General features: G+C 37.4%; 1 protein-coding gene across 6 annotated transcripts in view; it reads left to right on the forward strand.

Moving 5' to 3' along the window:
- LOC150107182 (uncharacterized) overlaps positions 1-15,629 on the forward strand; it is a 141,700-nt gene that overhangs the window by 53,065 nt on the left and 73,006 nt on the right. Inside the window, exon 2 of one of the 6 annotated variants that reach the window (XM_090391721.1) lies at positions 6,946-7,164. The exons of the other annotated variants lie outside the window; for them this stretch is intronic. The gene's annotated coding sequence lies outside the window, so the exon portion shown is untranslated. The remainder of the gene's footprint in view (positions 1-6,945; positions 7,165-15,629) is intronic. 6 annotated transcript variants of the gene reach the window in all.

Genomic DNA, 15,629 nt, shown 5'->3' on the forward strand with positions numbered 1-15,629 from the left:
GAATTTACAACTGCTGAAAGAAATAATAAGAGACTGAGAGATAGAGAGCCTTTGTTCACAAGATCAGCAAGTGTCAGAAACGATTGAATGGCACATAACTTCCAGACTGTCCATAATAAGAGAGTTTATGTTGGCTATATATCCTGTATGGTCCTGTCAATGATAATGGTTGGACTTCGGTTCTGGGGAGCAGAAAAGGGAAAGTAGTTTAAATATTGATTTGTGAGCAGTTTATAATTAGTATTTATTAAGTATTTTAATTTTTTTTTCTCTCCAGAGATGTCTTAAATATCAGGAACTGATATTGTTTTTTAATCTAATTACTTCTATTAGTGTGAATGTTGTTAGGTTCAGGGTTTAGTAATATTCTTATTTTTTTAGGATTGTATCATTAAAGATATATTGCAGTTTTCTTTATGTGGATTATATTATCATTTTATCAGAAGATATTGTTGTGAATGAGGTTCAAATTAGCATTAGTTTGGCAAGAGTGACTATTAGATAATCACCTCGGTGGTGGTGGTGGTCAGCTTTGTAATTCCACACCTATATCCTTTCCTTACATATGGATTATGGAAATATCACCAAACAGCTTGGACCAATAGCATGGAATGAGGAGTTACATGGAAAGGAAGTGAGTATAGCAGTTAGAACTGTTTAATTTAACAGCAGCGGTGTCTCTGAATGCGTTCCAAAGAGCATTATGCAGATTGTGTAAGGCAAAAAGCCATAATCAGTTACATGAAGAGATAATTTGTTAAACCAGTCAAAAGTGCAGCACAAGCAGCAGTTATCCCATCAGACAAAAAAATCTCTGCGATTTGACATGTAGCTAGTAAAAGAAAGAATAGTTAGTAGAATGATGTTTGTTTGATGAATGATTGACTTTAAAACTGTAGATCATATATTTAGGGTATTTAATGAACAACAATCTATATTTCATCTTTGTACATCATTATGGAGTGTGAGAGTATTATATATTTATTGTAATCTACCATTTAAAGATATGTTGTTGGATTTCTGTAGAAAGCATGATTTAGCAATTATGAACACTTGGTTTAAGAAACATCCAATAAGATTGTACACATGGAAAACCCCAGGGGAGGATATAAATAGTAGAAGAAATCAGATCGATTATATTTTGATAAACAAAAGATATAGAAACATTATAAAAGATGTGACAACATATCCAGGAGCAGACTGTGATACAGATCACATATTGTTGTCAACTAAGATAATGATTAATCTAAAAAAGGTAACTACAGGGAAATGGAACAAATCATGGAACATGGAGCGGCTGAAGATACCAAGTACGGCGAATGAATTCTCAAAGAAAGTAGAGGAAGAAATGAACGAGAGAAATATACAAGAAAATGATGATGCAAGTGAAAAATGGAAGATTCTGAAGGAAAGCATAATTACTGCTACAGAATTACATTTAGCTAAAAAAGAGGAGGAAAGAGAGAAAAGAAAGAAACCATGGATGACGGAAAATATTTTGAGGAAAATAACACAAAGAAGAACGTTAGTTAATAGTAAAACAGGGGAAAAAAAAAAGCAGTATAAAGACTTGAGTAGGGAGATACAAAGAGAGATAAGAAGGAAAAAGGATGAGTGGTTAGATGAAATAAGTAAAGATACAACAGCAAAGGCAGAAAGAAAGGACATAAAAGGTGTTTATAAAAACATTAATATGATGACAGGAAGGAGAAAGATGCTAAGGACTGGAGCACTCAAGAATGAAAGAGGTGAAATGCTGATAGAAAAAGAGAAGATATTACAGAGATGGGAAGAATATGTAAGTAAACTTTATAAAGACAGGGAAAGAGGAGAAAATCAAAGGAAAGAACATAGTGTGCAGAGACTTGCATCATGAGGGAGGAATTGAATCTAGCAATTCAAAAGATGAAAGGAGGAAAATCCCCTGGAATAGATGGTATACAGATAGAACTTATAAGGAATATAGGTGAAAAAGGTATGGAAGTTTTATGGCAAATTATTAACGGAATTTACAAAAGAACTACCAGAGGAGTTTAGAAGATCAATTTTTATCCCCATTCCAAAAGAGACGGGAGTTTTATAATGTAACAATTTTAGAACGATTAGTCTTATAACTCACATAGCAAAAATTCTGGTGCAAATAATTTTAGAGAGAATTAGGAATAAAATAGAAAAAGAAATGAACGAGGAACAGTTTGGATTCAGAACCAACAGAGGAACTAGAGAGGCTATAACTTGTCTAAGAATTATTGGGGAGAAAACACTAAACCATGGTGGAAAGTTGTTTTGGGGATTTCTAGATTTTGAAAAGGCATTTGATACATGAAACATGAAAGGCTTTTTGACATTCTAGAAAATACTGATATTGACTCTTATGATTTGGAAATTTTAAAGAGATTATATTGGTCACAAATAGCGTCAGTGTGTGTAAATGGAGAGGAAACAGGCGAATTCCCGGTGGAGAGAGGAGTCAGACAAGGATGCAAGTTATCACCATTATTGTTTAACTTCTATATAGTGAACAAATGTTTAGAGAGGCACTTGAGGATGTAGAAGAAGGAATAAAAATAAACGGAAGAATCATTAATAACTTAAGATATGCGGATGATGTAGTAGTGATGGCAGAAAGTGAAAATGGGTTCCAACAAATTATTCAAAGAATTGAAAACTCTTGTAAAGAGTATAGACTAAGAATTAACACAAAAAAAGACCAAGATAATGATAATGGGTAGAAAAATAGGAGATAATGTAAAAATAAGATGGAGGAAAGATTTTAGAAGAAGTGGAAAGATTTCAATATTTAGGTAGCTGGATCTCAGAGAAAAGAGCTTCAGAGTTGGACATTAGAAATAGAATAGGCAAAGCTAAATCGGCATTTATGGAAATGAAGAGAATTTTAATAAACAAGAATGCTAAAATAGGCGTTAGAATTGGAATAGTTAAAGCAACAGTTTGGAGTATTGCAAGTTATGGAAGTGAGTCATGGACACTAAGAAAGAGAGAAATGGAAAGAATTAATGCATTGAAAATGTGGTGTTATAGAAAGATGGAAAAGATTAGCTATACAGAAACAATATCAAATCAAGAAGTTTTAAGACGAGTTGGGATGGAAAGAACACTGTTAAAGAATACTATGCAAAGAAAGACTAGATTTGCAGGACATCTTCTGAGAGGTTCTTTGGGGCACCTGACAAGAATTATATTACAAGGGAAAGTTGAGGGGGAAGAGAAGACGTGGAAGACCAACTAGAGAGTGGTTTAATGACATCGTGGAATGGACTGGTTTAAGAATGATGGAAGCGACAGACAGAGAGAAATGGAGAAGAGCTGCTCATCTGCTGCAACCCTCTTGCTAGAGGATGCTACCGGACGATGACGACCATTTAAAACCCTTCAATTATCTGAACAGTGCATTTCTTCAGCTGACTTCTCTATAGAGCACCTTGTAAGAGTACTTCAATTATCTGAACTTGCAGTTCTGATAATTGAAGGTTCAGATAAATGGTGGATTACTGTGTGTGTACGTGCACACGTGCATGTGTTTATTGTATAAGTATGTAGACTTTGCCGGTTCATGAATATTTGACTGAACTTTATAAAGCAGAATACCAGAATAAGTTGATAACATTTATTTTAAATCAAAAATCATGTATAATGCTATACATTATGGGAAGGGCCACTACCCAGACTGGTTTTGACCTGGGTCTGGCTCCAACACTGATTAGACCTCAATAAAGCCCTAAACCGGTCTGGGTAGCAGCCCTTTCCATAATACATAGCATTATAAATATCCATAAGGATATGTGCATTGCATTATGGTATACTAAGGCAATTGATGTGAAGTCATTAGCTGCTATATATAAGTAGCCCAGTCGTGAAGTGAATTCACTTGCAAATTTTGTTTGCTTACACTTGGATAATGAATGAAACCAAGAATATAATTTCTTGGCATCTTTACTTTATGAGCTAATAACAGCAAGATTTTATGTGATGATCAGGAGGATGGGTTAGTTAGAAGGAAGTCATTTTTCATGTGTAAGCAAACTGTTTATGTATTACAATTGAGTAACAAATCCATTGAATGAGAGAGAGGGAGAGAGAAAGATGTATATAAAAGATATTCAGACTTTGCAAAGACCTTCTGCTAATCTGTTATCTATAAGCTTCATCTACTCTAATTCCATTAGGGCAAGTGGAATTATAGATGGGAGTAGTAGTGCCCTAGAAGATGCAAATTACTAGTGGCATGCTGTGTGTGTGTGTTGGGGGGGGGGGTCTATTGTGAGCTGTTACTGCTATATTAACGTTCTTGTTAATGATACTGGGAGAGTCAGGAAGGACTATGAGTAATAGCATAGATGCCTAGCTTTATAGGAAAATTTGAATCAGACTATCTAACTAGATAGGCAGTGAGGCATAAGTTATGCTACCAGTTCCATGTTGTAGCAGGATCAATTTTAAAACTTGGAAGGCAAAGATGGGATGTAGAGTATGCTTGAGAATATCTTGAAGGAGTTGAAGGAGATACCTAGTGGAATGATGGTGGTCAAGGATATGAAATTTAGGGCCACATTGCTAAATTGATACGGAGGTCAGATTGGATTATGCCAGGATTAGAAAGACATTACCTATTGGTTAATATGGATAGAAATAAACATAACGATGTGCTCAGGTGTTGGTGGTTATTCATAACAGTGATTCATGATGTAAACTTTCATTATTTCAGAATAATGAAATAAATCATTTATTGTGTTACTAATACTTCACTGGCTTTCAAACCTGCATCTTTGGAGTATGTCTACCAGCCTGGTTGGCCGAGTGGTTAGCGTATCCGCTCTCTCTAGCCAAAAGGCTGCAGGTTTGAATCCTGCCATGGGCATGGATGTTTGTGATTGTCTATGAAAGCACTAGTGGTGGTAGATGGTGATAGTGTTAGATGAAGAAGGTTGGTGGAGTAGTGAGACGAAGAGCTGATGCCCTCCCTCGATGAGTCTTTGGACTGCCTGGAGGTGTGATATAATAATAATAATAATATATTATGACTGCTGTAAAACATACAGTACTCAGATTGTTGCAGAAACAGTTCAGACTGTAACTGAAAAAAGGAAACCCTATCAAAGCTAATTTTAGAGAAGTCAAGTTAAATATGGTCTTGAAGTGTCTGTCTCCCTGAACTTTTCATGACCGTAATGCCAATAATGTAACCATATTTGTTGAGGTTAAAAGTGTGTTTCATAGCGGATGCTTACAGGAAAGTCAAGCCACTACAGGTCTGAGAGAGCACCCTCAGGCCTGTAGTGGCTTGAATTTCCTGTAGCAACGTTATCTTCATCCATTTAATTCTGTGTGAAGGAGCATCCAGACCATGATCTTTCCAGTCTTGACTTGCCATGCAGATGATCTCAAATGCAGTTCTTATATTCTTCATAGTGTATGTTAATACCTGAGTAGTTGAGGTGGATGTTATTGTCCATTCTGTCCAGAGTAGGCTAAGTTGCAGACACAAAGGACATTATGTACTATAGCATGTGCAAGAGGATGAGGTTATTTCTTCAAAGAAAGGAAAAGTTTTGCAGCTGTATGTGTGGTTTCAAATGCATGAGGGTTATACAGGGTGGGCCAAAAGTCATGAAGGGGGTCTGAAGTTTTAATAACTTTTTTTAATTACTATTTTCTTTATTTTTCTTTAGAGATTTTATAAAGAAAACCTTGGAGATTAACCATGGAAAAATTCACGACCAAACAGCGAACACAAATTGTGAAATTTTACTATCAAAACCAAGGATCAGTAATTCTGACCCAACGAGCATATTGTCGCCATTACAGCTTGAGAGATTCTCCAAGCGAATCAATGATTAGACGTTTGATTGGTCGTTTTGAGGAGCAGGGTTCAGTAAGTGACCCTCCACAAACAGGCAGGCCATGGTTAGGAACGAAGCCACAGTTGAGTGTATAAGGGAGAGTGTTGCAGAAGATTAGAGCACATAAACTTGAAGGCGGTGTGGACAGGTTGGAGTCTCTCGGACATCACTTTGTCGTATTCTGAAAACCTTGAACTTGTTTCCATATAAAATCCAGTTGGTGCAACAGCTGAAGCAACCAGATTATGCCCACAGATTTCAATATGCAGTCAGATTTCAAGAATTAGCAAGGAGAGGTCCCGAATTTATCCACAAGCTGATAATGTCAGATAAAGCACATTTTCATTTGAATGGCTTCATTAACAAACAAAACTGCAGAATATGGGGTTCGGAAAATTCTAGGGCAATTCACCAAAAGGAATTGCACTCCTTTAAGTGTACGGTCTGGTATGGGGTGTCAAAAGAAGTGATTGGACCTTACTTTTTCGAAGACCACATTAGGAACCCTGTCAGTGTTACAGGAGATGAATATCGGTCTGATCAAAAATTTCTTACTCCCAGCAAGTCGAGATAAACATGACATGTGGTTCCAACAGGATGTAGTGACAGCTCACACAGCAAGGGCCACAATCCAACTGCTCTGGCAAATTTTTGAGGGTGAATAATTTCTCGCGGTTGCGACATAAGCTTGCCATCGCGTTCTCCAGATCTGACGACTCCTGATTTCTTCCTATGGGGCTATCTCAAAGAAAAAGTTTTTATTAACAATCCTCAGACACTCCAACAGCTGAAGAACAATATTCAGGCCAAAATCAGAGCACTGGAACCTGAAGCACTAAGAGGCGTCATGAAAAATACCTTAGAAAGGGCACAGTTGTATAAAGCAGAAAATGGATGCCATTTACAAGATTTGATTTTTTGTACCTAGTGTAAATTTATTTCCTATATATATATATACTGTATATGATGCTATGGTATTGTAAATTTAAAACAAAAAATAAAGGAGTTGTTAAATATTGAAACTCCTTTGTGACTTTTGGCCCACCTTGTACATATTTATGAAGAACTTCATATATCCTTTCAGATGTACTCCAAATATAGGGTATAGGAATACTTTTGTTATCTTGTGTTTATCACGTGTGGAAGCACGTAGTTTTGTCTGCCAAGAAAACTAAGTTTGCTGGCAAGACTTTGTGTTTTGAGGATGATGTACTGCTAGTGTGGATGGTGGTGCAACTCCTTAAGTATCTTCCTGTGTGCGTGCATTTTCACCTTTATCTCCCAAAAGTAACCCTACCAGGAGGTAATTTATTCCTACATGCTCCATTGCATACAATGCTTACATTACATGTAGCTTACAACTACTGATTAAATATTTATATTTTTGTATCAATATTCATATTTACATTTATATTTTTATATATCCATATATTAACACCATATAATTCATACAATATCAGTAATTTATGTTAGATTACAAGCACTGTAAGTTGATCTTATTGGCAAATTGAATTAATTCTGAGTAATATTTTTTGATAAGTCTCTGTTTTGACACTGGCCACTTGTCTCCGGAAGTGATGACGTTGTATTAGGGAATCGGGATGGAGTCCAGTAGCTGACAGTCGTAGAGTATATGGTCAACATTCTGTTGAAGGTGTGGACTACTACAAATGATTGCGATTCCAGGATATGGAATCTGTATAAGTAGTATCTTAGTTTTCCATGTCCTGTTAGTAGTATGGTTAAACCCGGAGAAATGGCATGCCTTTTCAGCCGGAGTCTGCTTCTGATGCTTTGCAAGAATTCTTTTGTTGTTGATCTGTTTTTTGATGTCTTCCATTCTTCTTCCCACAAGTCTGGGCTTTTTCTCTTCTGCAAGTTTTTTATAGCAGATTTTGAGTACTTTCGGTAATTTGTTTCTAGCTGCTTCTTTAGCCAGCTGATCTGCTCTCTCTCATTTCCTGCTACCCTAGTATGTGCATTTACCCAGCAGAACTTGATTTTCTATCCCTCTAGAGTGAGATTCCGAACCAGATTTCTAGTCTCTTCTATTAATGCTTTATGGTTGTTCTGGTTTTTTATGCCATCTATAGTGCTTTTACTATAACTGTAAATTGTTGCTGTCTTTTGATGAGAGGTGTTGAGTTCTAATTCCCAGATATATGTAAGTGACTGAGCTATAGCAAGTTGTTCTGCTTGGTTGTTGGAACAGAGAGGATGCAGTCTAGAGCAGCGTTCTTGTATACTGGACTGTCTGTTGTATCCGTTCCCTTCGGTTTTGCATCCTTCAGTATATTTGAAAATCGTTGCTTTTGGAGCTTTCCTTCTCCTTAATATATGTTCTCTATGCTGGGCGAAACCACCTACTGTAGTGAAGAGGGTATTCGTAGCAGTTTGGATCGATGTTGTAACTTTTATTATATCTTCCGGGAATTGATGTCATATATATGTTACCGCTAAAGTGCAGAAATCAGTTATTCTGCAGATTATCTATATTATTGTGCAGATTAACTACGGTGATCCGTTAACGTGCAGAAAATTGTTTCTTTTCTCAAATTACCTAGATAATCTGCACATTACCTACTAGGCACTCGTTAAAGTGAAAATAAGATCTTTGCTGGAACAACAGCAACGTTTCTGTACGCTTAAATTATTACTATTACTATTATTACGGGCAACTCCAGGGAGTCATTAGACTCATCGAGGGAGGCCCCAAATCATATTCATCACAACTATTCGACATTCATACAGTATCTATCATACCTCGCCTTAAACTCATTCACCGTCACAGCACCCACCACAGACTCAGGGAGCGCATTCCACTCATTCATTACTCTAAAAGTAAAGAACCCAGCTCTAACACCTTTACTAACCACACTTTTGCCCAGTTTCCATGGATGTCCCCTAGTCCTCCCACAACCAGCCCTATTCTCAAAAATATCTTCTGAATTAATTTTATAGAAACCCTTCATTATATAGAAAATTATATAGAAACCCTTCAGTAATTTGAATGTCTCAATCATATCTCCCCTCCTCCGCCTATCAACCAATTTTTGCAATCCACAAATCCTCAACCTGTTCTCATACGGTTCATTCCACAGACCTGCTATCATCTTGGTCACTCGCCTCTGGATCCTCTCCACATCCTCCCCATCAAGAAGAAACCTAGGTGACCAAATCTGAGCACAGTAGTCTAGATGGGGTCTTATCAAGGCTCGATAGAGAGGAACAATAACCTGCTTGTCTCTGCTTGTCAACGTATTCTTCAGCAACCAAGTGATTTGATGAGCTGATTTGGCCACTTTTGCAATGTGTCCCCTAAATTTCAATTCCTTATCCACCAACACTCCTAAATCTCGTGCCTCATCAATTTCCTGGAGCACAGTTCCACCAATGCAGTAAACTGCCGCCAATCTTTTCACCCCCAAAATGCATAACCTTACATTTTGCCACATTAAATTGACATCCATTCTCCTTAGCCCAGACCTCCAATCTATCCAAATCATCCTGCAAAATTTTGACGTCATCTGCATTCACTATTGCCCTACCCAACTTCGCATCATCCGCAAATAAATGAACTGTTCCTCTCAGATCCTTTCCTATATCATTTATGAACAAATTAAACAGCAGTGGTCCAAGAACAGATCCTTGTGGCACACCACTAGTCACAGGCCGTCTTGTGGACTCTACTCCTGAGTAAACCACTCTCTGATATCTCTCAGTCAACCACCCTCCTATCCATCTCACCAACCCTATGTCCATCCCCATATGCTGCAATTTACCACAGAATTCCATGTGGTATCCTGTCAAAGGCCTTAGCAAGGTCCAGTAGAATCACTGTAAACCCATTACCCTTATCCAGTTCACCCGTCACTGTGTTATAATACGTGAGCAAGTTACTGAGGCATGACCTACCCTTCACAAAACCATGCTGTCCCCGATACAGTATCCCATTTTCTTCTATCCAATCTTGTATTTTCCTCTTGACTATTTTCTCTAAGACCTTGATAATGATTCCTGTTATGCTGATTGGCCAGTAATTTTCAACAGCAGCCTTGGAACCACCTTTGTGCAGCAGAACTATTTTCCCCTCTTTCCACCCCCCTTGGGACTGACCCAGACCCGAGGCTCAAATTAAACAAAATGGTCAAGGGCACTGACAATTCTTTAGCTGCTTCAGGTACGACACGAGCTGGTATACCATCCAATCCCACAGACATATTGACATTGAGGTTCTGTAATAGACTAGTTACCTCTACTTCATTCATCACAATTCCAGTATAAGCTGTTGGTTCTTCCATTCCTGCAAAGTCACTACCTGGATGATATACACTTGCAAAGTGCTCGCTCAGTAATTCCACAATATCGACTGATTTGGTTACCTCCCTACCCTCAGCATTTTTTAAGATCATTCTACCATGAGCATTTTTCCTTTTACTTGCAACATATTGAAAAAACTGTTTGGGATTCTCTTTAGCCTGCGTGGTCAATTTCCTTTCGTAATCTGCTTTTGCTTTTCTTACCACCCTTGTTACCATCCTGGCCTGAGCTTTATACTGTTCCTGCGCCTGATGGTCACCTTTCTCCTTAAATTCCCTCCACAATTGTTTCTTTTTTTGCAGCTCAAGCTTAATGGTCTTATTCATCCATTTAACCCCTACTTGATTTATTATTCGGACTCTTGGTATACAGTCAACCATTGCCTCCTGCAAACAGTTCTTAACCACCGCCCATGCACTATCAACATCCAGCCCTTGCAGTTTTACATGCCATGGTATTGAGCCAAGCACACACCTAAACTTGTCATACTTACCAGCCCAGTAATTCCACATGTACCCTGTCTTAATTGTAAATTCGACTCCTTTAGCCATCTCCCAAGTCATGACCTTATGGTCACTCTCACCAATTGGTGGCAACATGGTCATGTTCGTTACAGCCACATTCTCAGTTGCAATTACTAGGTCCAGCACTCTCTGCCCCCTGGTATTTTCCACTACATGTTGCCATAGGTAGTTGTCCCTTAATAACCGCATAAAATCCAATTCCTTCCTCCCATGTGCCCTCTCCTCTTTCCAGCCAATGTTACCATAATTGAAATCACCCATAATAATTACCCTCCTTCCACTCATTTCTTCTATTTGCTTATGCATACTATCCCCACCATCTATTCCATCACCTGGTCTAGCAGCACTCAATTGTATATTTTGTTCTGCTAGATTCTATATCACACCAAACAGCCTCAAATGTGCTTTTTTCTCCATCCTGCAGTTCAACTTCTATACTCCTTGGCTGCAGCTCATCAGCTATCATCAATAACACTCCTCCCCCTTTTTTATTCACCCTGTCACTCCTGAACACGCTATACCCGTCGCATTCAATCCCACTAGCTTTATCATCTTCTGTCAGCCATGTTTCACTAATACCAACAACCTGTGGCCTGGAAGTGCCAACCATGGCCAAAAACTCTTCCTTCTTGTTCCTAATACTCCTGGCATTAGTGTACATGAATTGCAGAAGCCCATTTGTCCCATCCCTACTTTGATGCCTTATACTAACTATCCCATTCTGATTTGTTGTCCTTCGTACTCGCTCGGGCATAATATACTACTCATTCATACACTTAACTGCCTCCCTAAAGTCTGCATATCTACTCCCCCCCTCTTAATAAATCTAGTTTCCCTGAGTCTGTACATGAACTTCCACATCATTCATCAACACTTTTTCAAGTCTCCGTACACCAACTCCATTCAAATGTAACCCATCCATCTTATATAAGTCCTTTCGCCCATCGAACTCATTCCACACATCCACAAATTTCCACACCACTCTCCATGCATAAGCCACGCATAAAGTCATTGGCAATTATGGCCCTCCTTCTAAACACTTCGCTGTCATACCGCAGTAAGATACTCACCATCCTAACTCTCTCACTCTTCTCTTTTGCTACCTCAAATAATTCCCTCACATCCTCTATCATTTCCATTTTGTCCTCTTTCAAATCATTCGTTCCTGCCACGATTATCATCTCTTTCACCCTCTGTTTTTGCAGTCGAATAGATTCGCTGACGTCCTTTATGTTCGCACCCGACTGGTACGACTTCGTTAAACTCTCAATTATTACACCTCTTAATAGCGAATCCCCATACAGCACTCACTCCTTCATTTTGTTGACGTTTTCGAACATTCTATTATTTGCCGTCACAGACTTCTGCCGGTTATTTGTCGGTACGTTCAACACACATTTTTCCATACGCTCCAGTTGTCCTTTAGCTCGGTGTATCGCACCGTTCAAACTGGCAATTTCGCTACTCGCATTTATCTCACCATTTTCATTATCGATGAAATCATCCATTCGTTCTGTATTTCTACCTTCATTTACACTTTTAATGTTATTTATTTATTTTTCGATATATAAAGAATTAAGTTAATACAATCAAACAATCAACAAATTAGTTGATATAATCAATCATCAATCAATTAAAAAAACTATAATACAAAAAATCAAACGGTTTAAAATATTATTACAATTAAGGAAATGAATTTGCAAAACATATGACACTGGCGAAACCAAACTAAAAGTGGAGGGAGAGGGGGGAAGGAGTAGGGAAAGGAAATGAGAGAAACAAACTTTTGAACTTTAACGATACGAAAGCCGTTAATGTGCACATTACCTAGGTAAAATGCGGAAAACTCTCGATTCCGCACGTTAACGGAGCAAATCAGTTAATCTGCAGATTAGCTAGGTAATGTGCACATTAACGGCTTTCGAGCTTTAGCGGTAACATATATAAGAGATAATTCTTGTATTTTTGGGTAGATCGGTGTTAGAGCTGCAATAATGCAAGCTGCCTCGAAGGATTTTGTCCTGTATTCTTTAATTATACGTATGACTATAAGGCATTGAACTCTGTTTAGTTTTTGTCGGTTTATCTTTGATTTTAATGTGTTTCCAGGCAGGTGCAGCATAAGATATCAGTGGCAGTATAGCTCCGATATATATTGTTTTCAGCGCTCGTTAGCCTAATCTTCACTTAATCCTTGCCGACTTGGAGGTTTACTACTTGTAGGCTTTTTTTCGACAACATATGAGATGTGCTTATTGAAAGTAAATTTTTCATCTATTATCACTCCTAGGTATTTTAACTCACTGACTACCTCGAGAACTTTTCAGTTTAGGAAGACCATTACAGGTTGTTTTGATTTTTTGCATGAGATGTGGAGCACTTTAGACTTGGCGCTATTGAAGTAACTTTCTTCTCGCATGCCCACTCTGCAATTTTAAAGAGTTCTTCGTTGCCCGTTACTTCTAACTGTAAGCTGTTGAGTCCCCGAATCATTATCATCGCATCATCGGCAAAAGCTACGACTTTTGTTTCAGTAGTGAAAGGAAGTCTTAATATCGAGTTGTACTGGATGTTCCAGAAACCTAGCCCACAGCAGAAACTTTGCGGACAGCCTCGTTTGACTTCTGTTACAGTTGTGGTTTTAATGTAATGGTTGCTCTTCTGTCTATAAAATTATTTTTCGTGAGGTACAGTAAGTTTTCTGGGCATTTTAAATCTATTAATTGATTGATTATGGTCGGTCAGCATGCAGCATCGAAGACTCCTTATACATCAAGTGAGATTAGTAGTACATTTTTTTTGCTGTACACTGTCTTCTGTGAATTCTTTAACCTCCATAATTGCATCTACTGTGCTGGACTGAAGTTTAAATGCCTATTGATTGCTGCTTAAGCTTAATAGGTTTCTTGAGTAGACATAGTGCATTATTCGGTATATTAGAAGTTTTTCTAGTACCTTACCAGCAACGTTTATGAGACCGATTGGTCTGTATTTGCTAATTTTGTTGGATGTTTCTTTTCCTGGTTTGATTATGGGTATAATTTTTGAGTATTTCCATATTGAAGGAAATCGTTCTCTTTTTAGGCATTCGTTTTAAACTGTTGTTATGAATTTGGGGAATTCGAAAAACGTTCTCTGGAGTATATCGCTGGTTATTCCGATTTCTCCAGGAGTTTTTCTTGGATCCATTGATCTTAATACTGACTTGATTTCATTAGATGTAAATAAGTCGTTATCAGGAGTGTGTCTGTCTGTTTTCATTCTTTGTAAGTTTTGTGGATTTCTTCATCTGTTGATTCATCATCATCGGGAATAAACTTCTTTATCATAATAGCTGCAGTTTCTGCTAAGTTTCTGTCTGTTTTCTCGATAGTTCATAATATAGATGTTGTCTTATTCTTGCTTGCTGCAAATTTATATATGCAATTCCAAGGATTCGATACGGTTGAAACTGTACAGAATTTTTTTCATGATTCTGTTTTCGCATTTATAATTTTGGACTGATATCTCTATTTGGCTTTTTAGTAGTTCTGTCTTCTACTCTCTCTTAAATCTTGGTTATTGCATGTTCTTTGGTATAGTTGTCAGAGTGCATTAACACATTTCTTAGGACTGTTAGTTCGTTGTTCTACCAAGGTACTGATTTTCTTCCATCGATGTTTAGCTTCTTGGTTGTTCTGAATATTTGTTCACTGGATTTTATCAGACCTGATGAAAGCGCAGAAGCAAGGAAGTCTATATCAGTTTGTGCGGATGCCCAGGTTTTTGTCTAAGCTGAGTTATTGTTTGCATTAAAGTGATGTTCTGAGATTAAGTGTGAAAATTCTCTTTTTAATGCTTTTATAAATATCTCTAGGTTGGTTTTATTGGTGAAGTATTTGATTTTAATGCAATGGTTTGTGTTGTCTATTCCATGTAAATTTTTCTTACTGATAATAAAATTTATTATGCGATGGTCAGAACAGCTTTTCTCTTCGTATTTCCATTCAGAAACCCGTGGTAAAATAGCATTCTTTGCCATTGTTAGATCGATGAAGCTGCTACCTCTGGTATTTTCAAATGATGGAGTGTTACAATCGTAGTTTAGTATAAGGGGGACTGGAAAGTAATCAATTATTTTTAATAGGTCATTTTCAGCCAATTGTTTTTTCTTAAATAACACATAAATTGTTAAATTTGATTTTTATTTAAATATTAGCATTACTTTTCTATTTAAAAATTCAGTTTTTTTTAATTTTAGATTATTTTTTTTTTAATATGGCGGACTTTAAAGTTGAAGAGCACCATTTACATCATTGTATGCTGTTTTTGTTTCACCAAGGAAAGAATGCTACCGAGGCTACTAAAATCATTTGCTCAACTTATGGAGACGTATTGAAGGTTAACAAATGTCAGCGATGGTTTAGGACGGTTTTGTCAAACTGGCAGGCCGCATGCAGCCCCCAAAGCAATTTCGTGCAGCCCCCAACACCTCAAGGAAAGATTTAAAAAAAAAAGGATGATTGCTTTTTATAATAAAACAGAAATACCATATTTACTCAAATATAACTCTCCCTCGCATATGACTCGCACCCCTGTACCCTGATTTTACTTTATGAAAAAAGAAATTAAAAAGTTTTGCATGTACTGTACATCGCACACGAAAATAATGTTTAACCACTTTCACATCAGAACAATAACTCGCTCCCTGTGGTAAACAACATGCCTTCCCCAACTGCAATTAGAGACAACTGGTATAAAAACGCCACTAACTAATGAATCACATGTCTCCCACATTAATCATACTGTTTAGACTTAGGCAAAACCATATGTTTCACCATCAAACACAGTATCTAACTAAAATCTATTGTTTTTAGTTAGATGTACGTGAGTGCCCCACTAACTCAAACACAAAGCTGCAATAAAATTCGTAAACGTGTTAAAA

This window comes from Typopeltis vanoorti, chromosome 4, assembly GCF_054136105.1.
Source record: "Typopeltis vanoorti isolate ZY-2024b chromosome 4, IOZ_Tvanoo_1.0, whole genome shotgun sequence".
Taxonomy (NCBI): domain Eukaryota; kingdom Metazoa; phylum Arthropoda; class Arachnida; order Uropygi; family Thelyphonidae; genus Typopeltis; species Typopeltis vanoorti.